The 13,943-nt window shown below is 38.0% G+C and overlaps 1 protein-coding gene across 4 annotated transcripts in view; it reads left to right on the plus strand.

Annotated features, from left to right (window-relative positions):
- The first annotated feature begins 8,850 nt into the window (after positions 1-8,850).
- The window catches only part of LOC109084605 (serine/threonine-protein kinase 38-like), a 47,641-nt gene continuing 42,548 nt past the window's right edge, over positions 8,851-13,943 (plus strand). For 2 of the 4 annotated variants that reach the window (XM_042759369.1, XM_042759370.1), the window contains exon 1: positions 8,853-9,057. The gene's annotated coding sequence lies outside the window, so the exon portion shown is untranslated. Of the gene's footprint in view, positions 9,058-9,497; positions 9,553-13,943 lie in introns of all 4 variants that reach the window. The other 2 variants (XM_042759371.1, XR_006160386.1) reach the window with 2 other exon arrangements.

Consider the following 13,943-nt stretch of genomic DNA (forward strand, 5'->3'; position numbering starts at 1 on the left):
TGTAGTTTTGAATTATGCCTTTACTGTGTGACCAAAAATTAAGTATTATTTGTTTCAGCTGTTTGATCGCGCTGGTGCTTCATATTCATTGGAAACAGCAGCCGGTCACCGTGCCATTCGGCGTGAGCAGCGGTTCACTTTGGCATATTTTTGCTAATTATGATTTTTTTTCCGTCGATACTGAAACACTCTACAAAGCCTATTTTAATTAATGAATTTCCTTTACCTAAGGAAACATTTGGATTTGTCCCGCATTAGAGAGGTAAGCCCAACCTTACCTTATTTTTCACTTTAAATTAGTATACAGAATATATATATATATATATATTATATATATATATATATATATATATATATATATATATTATAGCTAAGCCTATATTATTATTATATACTGCAATTGGATTTATCCATTAGAATTATATATTTTTAATTCTTGTTCTGTTCTGATAGTTAAATGTTAAGGATTTGTTGTAAAGTGAGGGGAACTAAAAATATCCTGTCGGTACATTATAACATTATTAGGCCTGCTGTTATTATTTCTGAATGTACTAAAATGTGTCACTTATATATTTTTTTACCTCTCAAATACTTTTTTGAAAAACATGCAGCAAACGAAAATAGGTGATTAATCGTTAAAATGTGTTACTGTGGGTTAACAAATTTACATTAGCCTATAGTATACTTAGCAACAGAGTCTGGGCCTAACAAGTTTCGTGTTTGTGTTTATCCCGTTTTTTTCCATTGCATCTGAAAATTACTTTAAGAAACAAAAAAGTAGCCTAACTTAAAAATATGTCATCATGACTTTTCATCATATCATTTTTTACAGTGTGATAACGAGCTGTATTTGTTTTCCATTTCGGTAACCAAGCACCCACTTTTTTTCTTTTTTAAATCTATTATTCGCTCACATATCTCCTACAATTGAGGTGTGTTTTTTTTTTTTTTTTTTTGAGGAAGGTGCCACTGTCAGGGGAGTCAAAAGATAATTACATTATCATTAGTGTTGCCAATTAACTTCAGAAATGGAAAATAAAGACTAATTGTGATTATTTCTCTTTTATTTTTTAAGAAAATAGTGTTTATTCTTGTAGAAAAAAAGTGTTTATTCTTTAAGAAAATAAGGGACAGACTAAGGGACGATCCAAATATTTGCAATGTACAATAATCTAGGCCTATATCTGCCTGCAGTTAAGATGTTAACAGAAATAATCATATTTGTTTTGCTTCACCCATTTATGTAGGCTACAATTATTCAAATAAATAAATAAATAAATAATGTCACAAAAAATGCCATCGGCCTGAGTAAATTTTTACCATTATAGAATTGTGACTTTACAAGGTAATTTATGAGGTGAAAATACTGTGAAATTACAAATGGAATGGAATTTTAAAGCACACCAACTGAAGGTTTATGAAACGTTAATCAATAAAGCATTTTTTTAAACAATGGCATTTAAAGTTTTGAACTAAAATATTATTTCAACCATATAGCCTGTGAATAAATAAAATGCATACTTTTCAATGAAAGAACACTTAGAGAGTGTAGGTTGCTTCTGGTGTTTGGATTTGTACTTCAATATAATGAGGTCCAAGTTTAAGAACAATGATTTTCGCAAAAAGAATGATTAATTATCAATTGTGAATTTGTAATTATTATGGTCTGGTGAAAATAATAACATTACAACATAAAGCCACGTTTCCAACGCTGGAACTTTACCCAGGAACTAGGGACTTTGGGTTGGTACTCGGTGTGTTTCCACAGCAGGAAACAGGATCTAAATAAAGTTCCGGGTAAAAAAAAATGTCCCTCAGAAAGTCCCTGCTCGCGAGGTAGTACTTTTTCAAAGGTCTGGAACCTTCGGGGGTGGGACTTGGGCGCTAAACATGCTGATTGGTTGAGTTCATGCAGCATTGTGATTTCAACCACCATTTATTCAGATAATTTTCAAAATAATACTGTTATTGTGTCATGAAATGTAGTTTTAAAAGTATTTCAGGCAAGAATGTAGTAAAACTCAAATCTACGGTTTATTTATAAAGACAGCGCCTAATTAAAAATGTGTTTCGCAGATTTCGGAGACAATCAGCTACACGCGATCAGCGGCAGCTCAGTGCTCATGTATCCACCTAGAGCAGTCTCAACTCGGCTAGTCTTCTGACATTTGCCACTGGCTCTGATATCTCTTACGTGGTTAAACATAAAATATAATTTGTTTTGGGTAAATTTAACTGGTAATGTTTGGTCTGTATTCAATTTATCTCTATGTTAAAATGAAAATAAAATGAGGCAATTGATATTATATTTTGTTTCATTGTAATGGTTGTATATTAAATTAAAATTAAATTTAAAATTAAATTCCCATAGTGAATTTATGGGGTGTTTTTATGAGGAAAGTATTACAGTGCATTCAGGCTATCAATTTTTACCTATCAAGTGTTCCCTGGTGATTTAAGGTCTGTATTTGAGTTTGTTGAATAAATTTTTTAATTTTTGAGCTACAGGAGCACTATAAATTTATATATATATATATAGGAGGCAGTGGTATTTGATATCCTATTTTGTTTTTATTGTAAATATACAGTGAGGAAAATTGCAGTAGCCAAGGCGAGCTGACTGATGTTCAAGTACACTGCTGTTTGCAGAATTACTGGACTTGTGTCGTCCCATCCGTGGGAGATCACACTCCCGAGTCGAACTCGCAAAGTCCGAACTACCGAGGGAGCAAGTCCGAAATTTGCGTACTTTGTTGTATTGAGAAACGCATGCAGACCTACGTCACCAGACTACTTGCCTAAACTTCATGGTACTTTAGACCGCGGTGGAAATGCAGAAAGCAACAGGTCTGTGGTGAAAATATTTCCTGGGGAAAATAGTTAATGTTACAATTGTTCCGGGTAATTTTGGTGGAAACGTGGTATAATATGTTTTTGTTAATATGTTCGCCTCTGAGAGAGAGACAAAGAAACTGCCAAAGAGACAAAATAATTTGTTCTTAATGTATTTGTTGCTTTGTAGCTACTATTTTCAGTTTTAATTGTTCGCGGCAATGCTACAGTCGTTTTGGCAAAACAAATGTAAAAATATATTCACGAATTCACGAAAATCTTCTCAGAATTCATGCAAATGCATATAAAATGCTTTAAAAACTTTTACAGAGATGTCTAGAGGGTATTTAATAGGTCTGCCCCCCACATAAGATTTTTCTAGTTACTAGTAGTCATTAATTTAAGTCATTATTCAACTAATCGCACATTTATATTAAATTAACATATAATCCATAATGAGCTTTAATATATTCCGCGCTCAAGCACATACATTAAGTTTGCCACAAAGCACAGGCAGAAGTAGCCTAATAATTGTGAAAAAGGAGACAATTTAATTATTTATTAATAAACAAATGTTTTCTTGTCGGCTGCAAGATGAAATTCACAGTGCTGACTCTAATCTCCACAGTATACTGTATGCACCTTTAAATAAAAATGCAACCTTCACAGATTACATAATACTTACATTTCAAGCTTTTCGGTTACAGTACGGGATCCACATTAAAAATAATCTTCTCAAGTCTACAACTGAGACAGATGCAGTTATAACCTGTAAATTGGAGGCTATTTTACGTTTTAAAATGATCTTATGGCTGATGTCGCTCCAATTCGTTGATCATTCATTGTTCTTGATCAAGATTAAATGGATGCATGACTCTTATAAACTTGTTTTAATAAATCTCTTTTGCATTAAATAATAAAGATATAAAGCAGGTTAAGTTAAATATTATTGTACAAATAATTATAAATTGCTATAGACTGCGAAATAAGATGGAAGTTTCATATTTTGCATGTGCATTACAAAGTAAATATTTTTTACATGTAATTATCCAAAATAAAACCAAACAAGATTTGTAATGAAGATAAAATATGTAGACAACTAAGAATAAATGCTACGCGTAGCACTCAGCATCATGTGCAAATCTTGCACTCTGATATTTTAAGGAATATGATACACACCTGCATTTAAATGCGGCTGCATTTTTTATTTTTATTTTTACTTAAATTATATGAAAGCAAGTAAAGAAGGCTCCCTTTAAAATCACTGAAGTTATCAATTAATGAAGCTCTTTTTTACATTGTGTGTATTTCGTTGATTATAATGAGATAACTTGAGTTTAAATATAAGGACGTTTTATTAATCCGTCGATTCTTTAGAGTTTCAATGATTTAGTTAAATCGTGCAGGTTTAATTCATTTGTTTCTTGTTTTAATTAGGCCTAAATAATGGGAGAGAAATTATACAGTGCCTCACATTTTACTAAAATAAAGGAAATAATCTTAATCAGTGTACCGACAGATATCTTTTTCCCAAGAAGTTATCTGTCAAAATAAAAGACAAGTAACAAATAACAAAGTAGTGCATTACAAAAATGCATGCTGTTTTATTAAAGGAATTTTAAAATATAAATTAAAAATGTATTTGTGACAAATATAGGCCTAATATGTGAGAATATTGACATTTTGCATATAAATCCATGTAGCCTAGCTCACTAAAATAGGTTACCACTTTTAATGCTCCAATGCAAAGTATGGGAAGATTTCTTTAGGATAATATAACATAATTCATATTATATAAATAATACTGCACACCTATTAAATGTTTCAAATCTAAAATATGGTGTAATACTGTGTAGCTTAGAGAAAATATAAGCACAGGCTCATAGGCTTGACATTTATCCTGCTTGAATTCGTTCTAAGAAACGCACATAACTTCATAAGTACTGAACTTTCATCTGTGAATAATCAAAATTTTAACTACAGTGTATTTCTTTAATTTTCCCCGTCTGCAGCTATCAAATGTAACACGTAGGCGAGGCAAAGCTTGTTTGATAACTTGTGATTAAAGCGCCACTCAGCGGTCAAAAGCTGCAAATGCACTTTGCAGACGCGGCGGCGGCGGCACTCGCGGTGGCAGAAAGCTCATTTTGGATGCCCACCTACTGTAAATCACTTTTCAAAAACTATAATGAACGACTCGTTTGGACTACAACACATATTTTCGGGGATTTGTGATATCACAAAGATCGACGAATGGGACGAGACCTAGTTGAGCTGCATTAGAGAAGACAATGAGTGTTATTACTATGTCAGAGACACGCTAGCTTTCCCAAGACAGACGAGCTTAGAGTGGTTAAAATCATCCGGGATTAAATTGCGCTCAAATTGATTTGATTTTGATGCAATATTTACACTGAAGCTCGCAGCAGGCAGCTATGGTAAGAGGCAGGACATTTCCCGACAAGGCGCCGAGTGCTGCCAATCATTCCACACACACTGGCCCAGATAACCAATCACAGCACACACTGTCCCAGCTAACCAATAACAGCACATCTTGTATTCCAGAAGGCGGGCCTTCATTTGTTACAGGAACTATTCGAGCCGTTCATGCCAGACTGGAGAGAGAGGTGTTGTATTAATGTAAAATATGTGAAAAAAATGTGTTTTTCGAACAACCTAGTATGAGAGCCTGTACTAATACACCCCAAAACAAAATCAAGACTTTGTAAAAGAGCATAATAGGACCCCTTTAAGTTGATTAAAGTGATTAATAATGGACTAATTGAATTAATGTAATCCGCGCATAAATAATGGACTAATGCCAAGATTAGTGGCATTAGTCAAAGATATAAGCAAAGGAACAGTAATTATTCAAATTAAATTCTAATAAACAGAAACTAGAAACAACTTTATAAATTAATAATTACAAACATGTTTTTAAATTGATTATGCAGCTGTAATAAAAAAAAAAAAAAAAAAAAAAAAAAGCTCTTTTATAAGTTTTAATGTTCTTGTAGTTAAAAAGGTATTCTTTAAAACTTTAAAGTAATGTTTCAAGCAGACAACAATCTGGAATAATTAGCCCAATACACTCACATATGTTGCATCCTACCTCTGTCTCTCATTCTGACTCTGAATTTTTTCAATCAAGAAAGCAAAGGGAGAAGCAAAGCACTAAAAATGCCATTCAGTTGGTTTGGTCATTTCCAATTTTTCCAGTTTTTATTAGGATGTCAAATTTTCTGAACACTTGTATCGTTAATAGAAACAAAATATTTTCAGATCTGAAAATGATTTTATATATTTATTTTATCTTAGCATGGTCTCCAAATATTTTGTGACTCAAATTTGGGAATTTCATTATGCAATGAACTGTGTAGAATAAAAGTCAATATACTGTACTAGACATGATGTAGACCATTTTTATCTCACATGGATAACTGACAAATGTAATTTACCTGGCAAAGTATATATATATATATATATATATATATATATATATATATATATATATATATATATATATATATATATATATATTTGCAATAACATTGACAAACACAGACAGTCGGTTAGTGGTTAAAGGTGACTAGTATGGAGAATTAACTTAACTGCAGTTGCATGTCTGCAAGTATTGTACTGCAGCGAGGTACAATTTCTTGTAAAAAAAAAAAAAAAAAAACCTTCTCGGATATTACCAGATATCCTGTTTATATGAAACACTTCCTGTATTATAAGAGTGATTGCAGATAAAATGTTTCAGTCTCTACCCCAAACATTTGCACACAATAATTTGCACACAAAACTGTTTGGCTGGTTCTATTCAGCTTCTGGAAGTGAAATCCCAATCTTATGTATTTAAATAACAGAATCATTGTGAACAAAATTAGTTTGTGTATTAAACTTACTATTTTGAATTTTAAAATATCATGAAATTATTTAAGTTAAAAATAAATTGTGATGCTTCTTCAGGATTGGAACTTTGTTCTAGTAATGTACTATTTGTGTACTACACCTCTGTTACTCAGAAAACCCTGGTGCATACCCTAGCAGTAAATGCTGAAATTAAGTGTTATTTTGTATGTCTTTTGCACAAGATAGGGGAAGATCTGATAGTGTTTCATGTTCTCTTCTGTATGGTTTTAAAGGGTTTCTGTTATGTCAGTTATGTCAATAATATAGCAGTGGTGAGGTCGAGGATGTTTACAAACTTTGAGACTACATTGCTTCATTTAAAAAGCAGAAATTTCAGTTTTTGATGCATTGGTGGCCTTTCTGTTAATTTTTGTGAGCATGTGTGCTATTGCTAGCTGTGCGGTAAATGTTACATTAAAGGTGTGGTAGGAGATCTAGGAAATACAAACTTTAGCCTGATAGCACAGAAAGCGAACATCCCACCCTCTCTGCAATCACCGTCCAAAGCCACACCCCCTGAACGCATGTACGCTTACAGGCCAGAATACCAGAGACAACATTACTACAATAGGCTATATCAGCAGTTCCCAATTCCAGTCCTCGAGCATTTATGTTCCATACAAAGGGCATTAAAGTGTGTGAGACGTAAATTTAAATAGTATTTATTTACAGAGGTATATCATTTCACACTTCTCTAGTAAGTTATATCTGTGTGTGAAGACGATTCACACCTCAAATCCGTGAATGAATGTTCCCAAGTGAAGTAAACTTCAATGGATTTCCCCTGCTCAGGCAGTAGGGAGCATTGAACACTTTGTATGGATCATATCGATCAGAAAACAGTTCATGCACGTAGCTCACTTCTAATGAGCTGATTATCTGAATCGGGTGTGTTAACTAAGCAAGACATGAAAAATATGCAGAACTGAGGGCGCAAGGACTGGAATTGGGAACCGATGGGCTACATCATGTGTTGTTCACCGGTAAGAAAACTTTAAAAGTATTACAATCCCAAGAAGGAAGATCGGGTTGTTGATGTTTGCCGCCATTCTCGCACTGTCTGCACCGCATGCGTTAACGTGCTGATGATGTATCCTGTTTGTGCGAACCGGGTGCACAGAAGTATGCGGATACATGTGTTGACAGGCAGGTTGGAAAGCCAATTTAAACACTCGGACCGAGCATTTTGATTGGACGAACATTTCTTGGTCCTATGCCAGAATATATAAATACAGACAAAAAAAATTTAGATCACCTAACTTAATGATTGCTATAGGGATGTGAAGAGACTTTCACCAAGAATGACAAAATAAAAATGTTTCTGAAGACAATCACCTATTGCACCTTTAAGTTGCCAGCTCAACTATATATATATATGTGTGTGTGTGTATATGTAATGTGTGTGTGTGTGTGTGTGTATATATATATATATATATATATATATACACACACACACACACAGTTTGGACTTAAATGGTTATTTTTTTTGCTTGTTGTTGACATGTTTATAACATTGAAGTGGTAGCTTTATTTATTTATTTATTTAAACAATAATTTAAAAAAAAATGATAATTGAAATGCATTTAATACAATAAATCTCGAAGTCTAAATAGTGTAATTAAAAACACATTGCATTAATATAACATTTGTGTGTAACTTAAAATAGTTATTTTACACTCCAAATATTATGATAACTAGTGATTCTGAGTAAAGTCTACAAATGTAAAGCTGATTTTTCTATTGCATCCACTTAACGTTTTATGTTGATACAACTTAATCTGTTTTTCACATTGTGTAAAAACTCAAATGGTTAAAGCAATGGGTTTCCACAAAATAACAATTTATTTCTTAAAAATAATGATTTCACTCTGGCACAATTGAAAGTGATTTTTTTTTTCCAGTTTTCTTTTAGGACTACGTTCTGTTGAAAAAGCTATTAGTTTTCATTCTTTGTCACCAGTCACTGTTGAAATATCCAACTCCTGCATGTTAAAAGTGGAATGAGAAACATCATCATCACACTAAATAATAAGGCCCGCCCCCCAAAAAACCCTAAAGTTCAACGAGGCTTGGCGACTGTGCCTGGACATAAAGGAGTTAATATACAAGAGAGAGAAGGAGGAAGTCTGTTATGCATGTTACTTAAAACTAAAGTAGATAGATAGGTTCCGTGCATGTTCAGTTTCGTTTTTATCGTACCGCTGTAAAGCAAGAAGTTCTCCTGTTTTGATGCGTGGATAAAAAGCTTAAACTTTACCTATTTCATCACATACTTCATTAGTAAGCATCCATCATCAGGACTGCAACAAGGTTAGTGTATGTAATGGTGTTAATGTAACTGTGAATTTGTGTGCGTTTGAATTTTTAATGCACAGTTTACAAAAAGTCGTACTCTTATTTTTAAAATTTCCAAAACGAAATAAAAAATACACCCTGGGGTAAAAAATAAATTAATATATATAAAAAATTTAATTCTAAAAACAGTAACATTTGTCCAAGTGGCCACTGTTTTGTTTTATTTGTTTATTTAATTATTTATTTAATGGAAGGTATGCGTGATGCCCCTGGGTGTATGCGCTCTGATGCATTTATTTATCTCAGTGTTTTCAATTTTAAAAATTTATATTAATATAATATAATAATATAAATATACAAAAGTTGGATCCATGTTTGGAGATGATGGATAATACATAGGCTATAATCAGAAAGCTTTAGTTATTTTGGTGTTTCGTGTTCCTGTTTTTGTGCAGTCTCACAGATATTATTGACACATTTCCACCAATATTTGATTGGCATGCTGATGCGGTAAGTTTACGCCACTATAACTCTCAATATAGATTCCTGCTGAAACAGAATTAGTGAAAATATGGATTTCAAAAGGCAATGATTCAAAACAACTGAGAAAGTGCTTGAGCATAAGCATGGTAGTGTCAGGATTCTGGACTGTATGTCGTGTTTTACCTCTTTTGGTCATGTTTCCTGTTCTTGTTTAGTGATTGATGATTCCGTTTACCTGTGTTTGTAATTATCCTGTGTTTATAAGTTTCTGTCTGTTCCTTAGTTCCCTACTGATACTTCACTCGTACTGTGTCTGTTTACTAATGGCTTGGCAGTGGGAAAGCCCACCAAAGCCCACCAGAATGGGCAGGGCCATCTGGCTATATAACATTTACATTTATGCATTTAGCAGACGCTTTTATCCGAAGCTACTTACAATGCATTCATGCTAACATTTTTTTACCTAACGTGTTCCCTGGGAATCGAACCAACAACCTTTTGCGCTGCTAACACAATGCTCTACCACTGAGCCACAGGAACACTATATAAGTGGCACATCGCCATAGGATCCTCAGATTATTCTCTTTCAGCGATGACTGCTAGATCTTCGGTCTATGAGACTACAAAGCCTCCGCCATAATCAAGGCTCACAGCGGATCAAGAGACCTCTTCCTGCTCGGCCATTCGTGCCACCCTCACGCCTGCAGCAGCAATGGTCTCCGGTTCCCTGCTACTATCTGGCGATATAAAAGAACAAATTTCAGGGCAAATTTTCAGCATTGTCTCAAACATTGCGCCGCTGTTGGTCACGGTGAGTATGTTTCATGCTTGGGTGCCGCCCATGCTGAAGCAGCACTCAGAAAAGCGCCGAAGAAAAAGGAAATGACAGACTCCCCTGGTTGAGTCAGTGGCCACGCATCTTTGCCTGCCCACGGCCATTGGCTGGAAGGCAAAGGCTACCCACACGTCCGAGCCGTGCAGGACGACTTCAGCTCTCGCAAGACAAGCCTACTCGTCTGCTGGACAAGCGTCTTTGGCACTTCATTCCATGGCGGTCTTACAAGTCTTCCAGGCCAAGCTCCTCCGTTGCATGCACGAGTCCGGCCCAGACCCCGCAGCTTTTAAGCAGCTGCACAGTGCGACCAACCTGGCTCTTGCCACCAAGATAAAAGCGCAGACGATCGGCAGGTCCATGGCCAGCCTAGTGGTGCTTGAATGCCATTTATGGCTAAACCTCACGGAGATCAAGGATGCAGATAAGGTCCCCTTCCTTGACTCCCCGGTTTCCCCTACAGGACTGTTTGGACCTGCAGTTGAGGGTTTCCTTGAATGCTATACCGCTGCACAGAAGTCATCCCAGGCAATGTGACACTTCCTGCTAAAGCACTCCAGCTCAATGGCTGCTTCTAGTTGCCCCAAAAATGTGCCAACTCAGCATCCCGCGATGCCCACGCCACCTGTTGCTCCCACGGATCCCAAGCCTCGCCAACGCTCCTGCTCGGCCAGACGCTACCAGTTTCCTAAATGCCAGGGCCCCCAACCCCAGACAGTGTTGGACCCTACACCTCAGGCGTCATGCTGATCTGCGGGACAGGAAGAGGAGGGGCAAAGTCTTGCTGCAGCCGGACCACCCCCCAAAATGGCTCTGTTATGCCTCCAAGCACCCTGTTCAGTTTCAGGTGCCGATGGCAGTGTGTTTGTGCCCAAAAATACTATTGTGAACATGGGGCCCATTCTAATCGCATTCACACAACCAACTGCTGTTATTGTGGGAAAAATAATACACAAACATTTTGAAAAAACAGCAAATTTCCTCAACTACTCATTGCGAGCTTCGGGTCCTCCTACTTGAACTGATCCAGCTCCTTGCCACGTGGGCTGAGACCTGGCAGGCCATCCCCGGAGACTCAAGCTAGATCATGGAGATAATAAAACGAGGTTACACACTCCAATTCGCTCGAAGACCCCCGTGTTTCAGCGGCATGGTCTCCACCTCAGAGCGAGGAAGCACACGTCCTATGTGCCAAGGTGATGAATTTGCTGGCAAAAGGAGCCATAGAAACAGTTTCCCCAGCCGAGAGCAAGTCAGGCTTCTACAGCCGTTACTTCCTCATCCCCAAGAAGGATGGCGGCTTAAGGGCCATCCTTGATCTCAGGCACCTGAATCGCGCCCTCATAAGATGGCCATTCAGGATGATTACATTGAAACAGATCCTCTCCCAAGTATGCCCAGGGAACTGGTTCTTTTCAGTGGACCTGAAAGATGCTTACTTTCACATCCAGATAGCCCCCCATTACAGATGATTCTTGAGATTCGCCTTCGAGGGAGTGGTTTATCAATACATTGTCCTTCCCTTTGGACTGTCCCTAGCTCCTCACACTTTTACGAAGTGCATGGATGTGGCTCTTTCCCCACTGAGACAGATGGGAATCCACATTCTGAATTACCTTGATGACTGGCCGACACCAGTTGGAGGACAAGCTACTATATAACAGATCCCTCCTCCTCTACCACTTAGAATGCCTGGGACTCAGGGGCAACTTTACCAAGAGCGCACTGTCCCCCAGCCAACGAATACCATTCCTGGAAGCGGTTTTCGACTCAGCCCTAATGAGGGTGATAGAGAGAGCAGTGTATGTGCTGTCATTTCAGCAGCTTGTGGCCTCATTCAGAGTTGGAGCCTCTCACACTCTAAAGGTGTTTCAGAGGATGCTGGGCCTCATGGCCTCTGTGTCTCTGGTACTAAAGTTGGGCCTGCTCTGCATGCGGCCCCTTAAGTACTGGCTGAAACCACGAGTTCCATCCCGTGCCTGGAATCTTGGACACCTTTGCGCCAAGGTAGACCGGGCCTGTGTAAAAGCCCTGGCCCCTTGAAAAGATCCTCGGTGGATGGAATGGTGCGTGCTCCTGGGAATGGTCTACAGAAGGAAGGTGGTCTTGACAGACGCCTCCAACACGGGTTGGGGAGCACTGTGCGATGGCAAACCAGCTTTCGGCCACTGGTCGAAAGAGGAAGGCCGGCTTCACATAAGACCTAAGGGGACACCACGTCTTAGTCCATTCGGACAGCATGATGGTAGTGTCCAATATAAATCGCCTGGGCGGTCTCTCTTCAAAGTACCTCTTCACACTAGTGGAGCGCCTCTCGGAATGGGCTCAGCTCAACTTGCGCTCGCTGAGAGCAGCGCATATAGTTTGTTGGTTTGGGCAAGGTTTAGATTTCGTTTGTTGGGGGTTAGTCATGTCGGTGGAGGGGATGCTCCACCCTCAAACGGTTCAGAGAATCTGGGAGATCTTCGGCAGGGCAGAGGTCGACCTCTTCGCCTCAGAAGGCAACTCTCATTGCCCAACTTACTTTTCAAAGGACAGGGACGTGTTGGCCCATGACTTGCCCAACATCCTCCTTTACGCTTTTCCCCCGATTGCTCTGATTCTACAGATAATCAGGCAAGTCAGGGAACAGAGACGCAAGGTGAACCTCCCCGAGAACATGCTAAACACAATCTCTCAGGCTAGAGCACCATCTACAAGAGGCCTTAAATGGTCTGTCTTCTCCGCCTGGAGTACAGCCCGCAGCACAAACCCAGTCTCATGCAACATATTTCTGATATTGTCCTTCCTGCAAGAGCTGTTGGATAAGGGCCGTTCCCCTTCCACGCTAAAGGTCTATGTAGCAGCCATTGCAGCCTCATACGCTCCTATAGCTGGCCAATCAGTGGGCAGGAACAACTTGGTTGTTCATTTTTTGAAGGGGTCTAGAAGGCTGTTCTGTATGTGTTTTATTGCTTTATTCAAGTGATTTAACATTTTTAGTTTTTCACTAACCACACATAACATTTTTTTTTTCTCAAAAACACAATCATGTACACACATGCTGCTTACATATTATTATAGCCCAGTTTGTGCTGATTACAGTGAGATTAGACTTTAGCCATTAGATGTTTATAAGAAACTGAAAAAAGCACAAATGGCCCCAAAAATACCCTTAGACCCTCAGAGGGTTAAACAGACACTGTATGTGTGAAGTATTGATAGGGAACTTACACAGTTACTAATGTAACCTCAGTTCCCTGAGATACGGAATGAGTACTACGTTCTTTGCCGTGCTATGTAGCTGCACGACTCAGTCACCGCTTCAGTCGAAGTAACCTGAGGATCCTATGGCGATGTGCCGCTTATATAGCCAGATGACCCTGCCCATTCTGGCGGGCTTTGGAGGGGTCCGCTGCAGAGCCATTGGTTCGTTTTTTATTCACTGCACAAACCAATGGCCATGCAGTTACACTTCGTTATTGAAAGGCTTCAGTCATCTGAGAAAAAGGAGTTTCCCCCAAAGCATCTTAAATAGACGCAGTACTTGTTTTGTATCTCAGGGAACCAAAGTTACGTTAGTAACCGAATACGTTCTTGGTTGGGT

Source organism: Cyprinus carpio, chromosome A7 (assembly GCF_018340385.1).
Source record: "Cyprinus carpio isolate SPL01 chromosome A7, ASM1834038v1, whole genome shotgun sequence".
Taxonomy (NCBI): Eukaryota; Metazoa; Chordata; class Actinopteri; order Cypriniformes; family Cyprinidae; genus Cyprinus; species Cyprinus carpio.